This window comes from Triticum dicoccoides, chromosome 2A (assembly GCF_002162155.2).
Source record: "Triticum dicoccoides isolate Atlit2015 ecotype Zavitan chromosome 2A, WEW_v2.0, whole genome shotgun sequence".
Taxonomy (NCBI): Eukaryota; Viridiplantae; Streptophyta; class Magnoliopsida; order Poales; family Poaceae; genus Triticum; species Triticum dicoccoides.
The window spans coordinates 676,472,708-676,481,009 of NC_041382.1; positions in this window are offsets into that span (position 1 = coordinate 676,472,708).

Below are 8,302 nucleotides of genomic sequence, written 5' to 3' on the forward strand. Positions count from 1 at the left end.
ATAAAGATGACCCTCGAGAGCGCGAATCCCAAGGGAAAAGTAGGTGGTGGTGAGGCAAATGGTAAAACCAAGGTTGGGCCTTGCTGGAGGAGTTTTATTCAAAGCGAATTGTCAAGGGGTTCCCATAACACCCAACCGCGTAAGGAACGCAAAATCAAGGAACATAATACCAGTGTGACGGAAACTAGGGCGGCAAGAGTGAAACAAAACACCAGGCATAAGGCCGAGCCTTCCATCCTTTACCAAGTATATAGATGCATTAATTAAATAAGAGATAATAACGATATCCCAACAAAATCCATGTTCCAACAAGGAACAAACTTCATCTTCACCTGCAACTAGCAACGCTACAAGAGGGGCTGAGCAAAAGCGGTAACATAGCCACACAAGGATTTGCTAGGAAGGTGGGTTAGAGGCTTGACATGACAATATGGGAGGCATGATATAGCAAGTGGTAGGTAGCGCGGCATAGCAATAGAGCAAACAACTAGCAAGCAAAGATAGAAGTGATTTCGAGGGTATGGTCATCTTGCCTGCAAAGTTCTCAGAGTTGTCGAAAGCTTGATCCTCGTTAGCGTACTCAACAGGTTCCTCGATCACGTACTCATCTCCCGGCTCTACCCAAAGAAAGAACACAAGCAAAGGACCAACAATCAATCACGATGCAATGCACAAGCCACATGATGCAATACATGGCATGACATGCGAAATGTGATATGCAATGCATATGCGTGCTCCAGAAGGAAAATAATGAACAAGGCATCAACTTGGCAAAGCAAGTGTGCCGCTGGAAAGATGAGAAGATTTCGGGTGAAATCGATATAAAGATCACTGGAATCGGATGCACAGTTTGCAAATGACAAGCAAAACAAGGTTGAAGCTAAACTGCGATTAACAGCACAATGCCACTAGAATGCAACAAGAAACTAAGCTAATGCACCCCAACATATCAACAAGGCATATGGCAGTGATGTACTCAAGATGCTTGACAAAACATGAACGCTGAGCTACAGTTAAATCACACAAGAGCAGGTTCAAACAAGCATGGCAAAAGTGCAAAAGATATCAGCTTCACAGACTTAGTGAAAATACTAACATGCCAGAAATAACATCAGGAAGCAATGTTTAGAGCAAGCAAACAACATGCTATAGGAACATATCATAGTAAAAATGGGCATGGCATGAATCTACTAAATGCATAGAAGAAAAGTCCCTTACTGATCATGAGCCAAAAAGGCGCAGAAGGTATGATGGCGCTCATGTAAACATAGCAAGTTTTATTAACAGTTTCAGACTTAGCAGAAAATAGAGCATGGCATAAACAGAATTATGAGGGCATCTTTGCGAGCTCAAATCACTCACCACAAGGCATTTCATGACAATATAAGTATACTAACAACAAGAAGATATGTTGATGAAGCTAAACATGACAAGACCAAGTTCATAGCATGCAAGGATCACTAACAACAACCAAGGCAAAATTGATTAACATGTAAATAACCTGTCAGGAACATTTTATAGCAAAAGTAGAGCAATAATAAGACATGCTAGGGCACTCCATAATTGCAAAAAGGGGCATAGATGGATAGAGCATTAACCATATGTTCAAAACATCCTTACTGAAGCAACTCAAAACAAGCATGGATCTCACTGTAGCATCATATTTACATGGCATAAAAATAACAGCAGAACAAGGACAACAAAATCCTAAGACCCTGAAATCAGCAATATCACGAAGGCTGCTTTGCATGCTTGTGCTAGTCACCACATAGATCACAAAAATACATGGCAAGCACCCCTATAAAGATAGCATGGCATAGATCAAAACACATGTAGAGCTCATGCCCAAATGATGCACACATCAAATATGACAAAAATGACAAATCACCCTAAACTGATAAGTAACCGGAGTAAACATTTTATAGCACTCTTGCATCAATGATTTGGGTATCAAGATGAACTCAAACAAGCATGCCACAATGGAATGAAATGAAGAGCATCTCTCAATGAACATTTTGATATCTCATACACGTAAAACGGAGCAGTATGTAAGAAGTTATGGCATGTTGAACAAGGCACCAGAATGCAATAATTAAGGGACTTCGCCGAAATTTAGACCTCGCGGGAAACTGGATGAGACGGATTGGGACGAGGAGATCCGGGGCTTTTTGGAACAGGGCCTGGTGGATCTCATCCAACCCGGCCCAGATCTGGCCGGACTTGAACTCCGGCGAGGCGTCGCGGGCTCTGGCGACGAGGGGCGGCGGCGTCCGGCGACGCGGGGTGCGGCGCGGCGAGCTAGCGCAGAGGCGGCGCGGAGGAGATGGAGCGGGAGGCGGGCGAACGGCGGCGGCGCATGGGCGCGGCTTGGTTCGGGCCCGGCGGGGGCCGGACCTGAGCCCGTGGCGGGCGGGCGCGGGAGGCGGCGAAGTGGGAGCGGGGGCGGTGACATGGCGCGTTGTGGTTGGACGAGAGGCGACTGTAGACATGACCGGGCGGAGGGAGATTTGTCCGGCGGCGCGAGGTGGAAGGAGATAGGGTTTCATCCGCGAAAATTCAGAGGGAGACACATATTTATAGGTAGGAGGAGGTAGGGGTGTCCAAATGAAGTGTAGTTTTTTCCCACACGATCGTGATCCGACGACGGAGAACATGGAAGGGGTTTGGATGGGTTATTGGGCCGTTTTGGAGGGGTGTTGGACTGCAACACACAAGAGGCCTTCGCGGTTAGCCGGTTAACCGTTGGAGCCTCAAACGGACTCCAAATGGAATGAAATTTGACAGGCGGTCTATCGGTGGTGTACCAAGGCCACTTGCAAATCTCTGTCCATTCCGAGAACGTTTAACACCTGCTCACGAAAAGAGACAAAAGGGTGCGCCCGTGCATGTGGGAGTGTCGGATTGCGAAACGGACAACGGGAAAAGCGCTCGAATGCATGAGACGAATATGAATGTAAATGCGATGCACATGATGACATGATATGAATTGCATGACACGAACAAAAGACAAAACAAAGACAAAACCCAACCACGAAGGAAATCTCCTATCGCATCTCCGGAAAAGGCACGGGTCGGAGTTACAAATATGAAAAGTTGTATTTGAGGCGTTACACATGTGCATGCGCTCGTCGAAGTATCACTTACCCCTCCTCTTGCGCTGTGCCTAGACATCTTCCTCCTGATCGATCTTGACCTCCCTGACTTCCTTCTTGTCGACTGCAATAACACTGCCTTGTATGGAATGGTATCTCTCACCCCTGATTTTACTCTATACCAATCGCATTCTTTGCCCGGCCAAACACGACATGGCTGGGAAATGAGAATTCTGACTAATTGACATCCTCTCTCCTTCAACAAGGCATCTCGCATCCATGATCTTTCCATGTCTATCAAAAAGCACCGTTCGGATTGCCTCAAGGCGGATGAGAACCCCAGACAGCTGATCTGAGGAATAATCGTCGAATTTCTCAGAGAATCCACAGCTTAATAGTGACGTTACCGTCTCTTTGCTAAATCTGAGTTCCCGTGAAGCAACACCATTCCTGCTAGTACTACCTCCTCCTTTTCTGGTACCCAGTGAGCGTTGCTCCCACACTTCAGTTTCCACGGGGATCATGGTGGGCAGCACTGACAAATCAATCTAAAATTCGAGAGGAAGAATGGCACCCGGGTTGCAGGCAAGGGCACTGAGAAGAATGGAGACCACAAGTGTGGTAGCTTCCCAAAATCCTGCCACTACTTTCTTTGGGTTGAGGATTGGGATGCCACCTCACAGTTTCCCACTCTGGTACCCGGTCCCATGAGATCGGGCCACCGGTTGCAAACAGTCACGTCCGCTTCCGATGAGGTCCGCACCACCACCTACACAAGTAAACTATGCCTTGCCTTGGTGGTCGCCCCCTTCTACATCATCCTCGCTCCCCTCACTATATTGAAACAAGGAGACCTTGTCGATACCAATTGTAGGATCGAGAGTATATAGACTAGAGAGGGGTGAATGAGAGATTCAAAATTTCTTTCGATTAACAAAAACCATGAAGTGAAAACAATAGATCGCAAAAATGGAAAAAGTTCATTAAATTTGAAAAAAAAATCATTGTATTTGAAAAATGTTCATCGAATTTAAAAATAGTTCATCAATTTTGAAAAAAAATTCACGAATTTAAAGAAAAAGTTCACGCATTTAGCCGAAAGAAAAAAGGAACAAAACTGTTCCAGTAAAAAACAAAATAAAAACTAAATGATCCATGAAAGAATAAAAAAGTGCATCGAATTTGAAAATTTTCATCAATTTTATAAAAAATCACCTATTTGCAAACAATTCGTCAAACCAGGTTGAAGAAAAAAGAAACAAGAAAAAGAAAAAAGAAAACAGGGAAAAAAGGGAAAAAGAAAAAGGAGGAAAGGAAAAAGGAAAGGGGAAGAATAATAAAAGATACAAAAGGTTGCAAGTTATAAGAACCTAATCGTAGGCGGGGTGGTTACACGAGCAAGTATCAATGAGGGGGGCGCTGGTTCGAATCGTAACCAAGCAGTGCATTTTAACGATCTCCTATTAGATGCGTTTTAAATAATGCGTTTACTTGGATTCGAATATTGGATCTCATGTACATGTGGGAGTGTTGCAAGCCAAAGGAGCAAATGTGGGTTCTTTTCTATACTAGTAGAAAGCCCGTGCGCTGCCACGGGCTTTTGAAATATTTTGCTTATCGCTCCCAACCTGAGTCGCCGCCTCCGCCACCGGCCAACCCTCTAAACCGTGCCACAATCTTTAGCACCCGCGACCTCCCGCACCACAATCTCAATGATTGGCAATGTTATGAAGAAAAAGGAAGGATCAAGATGGTTCTCTGAAGAAGTCATACCATCTCGCACATCAAGTTCATGGATCGTACGCATGCTCTCTTCTCTCGGCATCATTATCATATTTTCAGACTACAAAATCTAACAATCATGTTTTGAATAATCAGCAGTGCAAATCAATTTTAAGAACATGTCATGGGTGAATCATTTGGGTGCTATACTTTAAAAAAATCATAGGGGAGAGATTTGGCAGGTTACACTGAATGCCATGTAGAAAGCCATACCCAATAGAGAGATCCAATTTTACTATAAAAGAACTATGTTACACACACAAAAATGTAACTTGTAAGCTCAATAACACTACCTTCTTCCTCAAGTCTTCGCACCACCTAAGTGCCAAATTTCTCACCTATGATGTCAGTATCGCTCTATAGACAATGTTCTTCATGTATGTACCAACAGGACAATCGAAGCTTGGTTAGGAAGGTGGTCACACAATAATTATTAAAGGGAAAAATCTTCTCTCAATTTGTTTGGGATGACCATAATAATTGTTGCAGATTAATTTTCCACACAAATCTATTCTCTACCTAGTTTTCTCACATCACCTATTTTTTCCTGACTTATTTGCTTTATTTCACTACCAAATAAAGAAATTACTCCCTCCCTCCGTTCCTCTATAGTACACAAATCACGGTCGGGTCTCTTTCTGGTACGTGCTAACTTTTTGATTGATCCTCGTAAGTGAAATGTCCTGATTGGTTGTTAGAAATATTTTGTAAGTGTGCATGCAATTAGTTGCGCATTGGCCATCGAAGCATTTGTTTCCAAGTGAGCGGGCATGAAGCATTTGTTTCTGTTTTTACATATACTTCTGAGGAATTAGTCAAGGGTATTTGTAGGAAAGAGATCACGGATATGCGTGTGTATGTCACAGGTTGTTACGCGTGTATGACAACTACAACAACAATAATTAGGCATACAAGGACTTCGTAACACCTTCTTGTTTTATGTGGGTAATAAGCTTTCACATTCTACAACAGAAGTCAGAAAACAAGCAATAATCATTAGTTTTCGGTTCTAGCTAGTTTGCAAGACATAAGCTTATGTAAAACTGCATATTATCACTGCTTTGTTTTTCTCTCCCAGTAAGAATATGCATAAATGGGAAGAAATATATCTGCTTATTATAACCACTTTTTTGGTCCCAACAAGAATCTGCTTATTATAACCACTTTTTTTGTCCCAACAAGAATATGCATAAATGTGAAGAGAATATAGCTTACATATGTGCAATCATTGTTCCATATACATTCACCTACATACCAAAGATCTGACCCCATATCCAGCATAGGTAAATATACCAAGAGCAAATTCATAGCTCAACCACCTTCACGAGGAGACTACACGTCTTGTACACTTGATCTGCTTGTATCCTCATCTTGATATTGCTGGGGGGAATAATCAAGCGCAATTTAGATAATGATGAAGTGCAGGTCTCTTGATTTAGAAACATTGTCTCAGCCTAATATATCATCCTGATTTTTGTATCCTTTGACACTTCAGAAGCAAAAAAGTTACAACCACTCAGAATGTAGAGTGAAGAGTGAACCCAAGAAGTCAGTTTTCTCTCATCAAGTTAAATCAATAGGCACGGAAACCACATTGTAAAATCTAGAAATAGTTATACCACAACCAGTAAGCTAATAGATTTAACTGAATTGAACAACAAAATCTAAAAAATGAGAAGATATATATTTATCCGTCAGACGATTATTGTGAAAACTGTTGGCACCACTCCCGTCAGCTCTAACTTCTCTTCTAACTGATGCGCTTAGGTAATGACGAAGTGCAGCTCCCTTTAGGAAAATAATCAAGCGCAATTTAGATAATGACGAAGTGCGGGTCCCTTGATTTAGAAACATTGTCTCAGCCACGAATGACAACCTTGAGATCTATGCAGATTCTCTCATGTTACAAGTGTGGAAAACCGACTTACATATTGTAAGCCATGCCACTTGAAATTTAAAACTACTAAGCGTATTTTACTTCAAAGGCCAAACTATTAGAGTGCAAAAAATATTCTAAGAATATAATGTACAGTATTGTAAAGATGGTGCTATATTAATAAAGCTGAACCCAGCCGTCTTGCAATCGCCGCTGCACTTCCACAAGCACAAAACTAACTCAAGGTATAATCTAAACTATACAACTACTGTGGCCTGACTAGAACGCAACTTTCACTATAAACTATACAACTATATACACCAAAGTTAGAACATAGCACCTTTGCAAGAAAGCTCAGTACCAATGTGGCCTGACAATAAAGATTGTAGTAAGTTCATCCAGGGACTTCTACATAAAAGCAAGCTATAGTGTTTTAGCAACATAAAAAGGAACTAAACCAGTTCATCCTAAAGCATAATTATTTCCCCAAAAGAAAACAATAATGGAACACTTTATGCGTCAGGCAGAAAATATACAAAAACAAACGTGATTTTGTTTTGACAAAAGATGCCATCCAGACCTGTTAAGTAAAATTCTCTACATAAACACAGCGCCTAAAAGATGAATGTTGGCCAATTAAAACCCACGCTTCCGCCAATGACGGCCGGAGCGCTTGGAAATCCATGCACAAAAGAAACTTCTCCCATGGTATTGCACGATGTCAACGATGAGGTGGAGGTAAGTATTAGGTAATTAGACTTGTGTTAGCTTCATAATTAGTGAGCTCACAGAATCAGGAATAAATCTATATTTTTTCTAAGAGAAATCAATCTATAAATCTGAATGCTATTTGAGGCCACAAAGTGTAACTTTTACCATAACAATATTGTACCTTTTTGAGAAAACAAATTGGGGTACTAATTAATCATGAGCAGATCAAGAAAGAAAAAAGTTCATTTTACTCCCCTGAATAAAGTGGGTGGTTCACTTTACCCCCTGATCTATATTTTGGTTCCTTCTACACCCCAAACAAAACCAAACCGGACGAAAAAAAACCCCGGCTGGTTTGTCTCCATTGGATGCTGATGTGGCATAGTCAAAGGGCGGTTTTGACCGCGGTGGGGCCTACTTGTCAGGTTGGACTGTTATAGAGCTGCCGTTCCCTGTTGCGATCTGGATCAGAAATCCCCCCTTCCCAGTCCAAATCCCTAACCCTATTCTCCATGGGCGGCGGCAGCGTGAGCTCCACCACCGTGTCGCCGGACGCCATGAGCGCCGCCGGCGATGGAGGCGCGGCCCCGGTCGTCGCAGTAGCCCAGGCGAGCCGTAGCTTGCTGGAACGCCGGTTCCCGCAGGAGGTGTGGCGGCGGGGAGAGCCGGAGCTCCGTCGAGAGGCGAGCCATGTCCTGATCTCCCACACTCCGGCCATGGATGCGCTGGAGCTGCGCTTCGGGCGGCACGTGCTTCTGGCAACTGCGGTCGGAGACGGCGAGCAGACAGTGACGCCGGCAGCCATGCTGGTGATCTTGCAGCAGTGTCGTCGAGTTCGCGT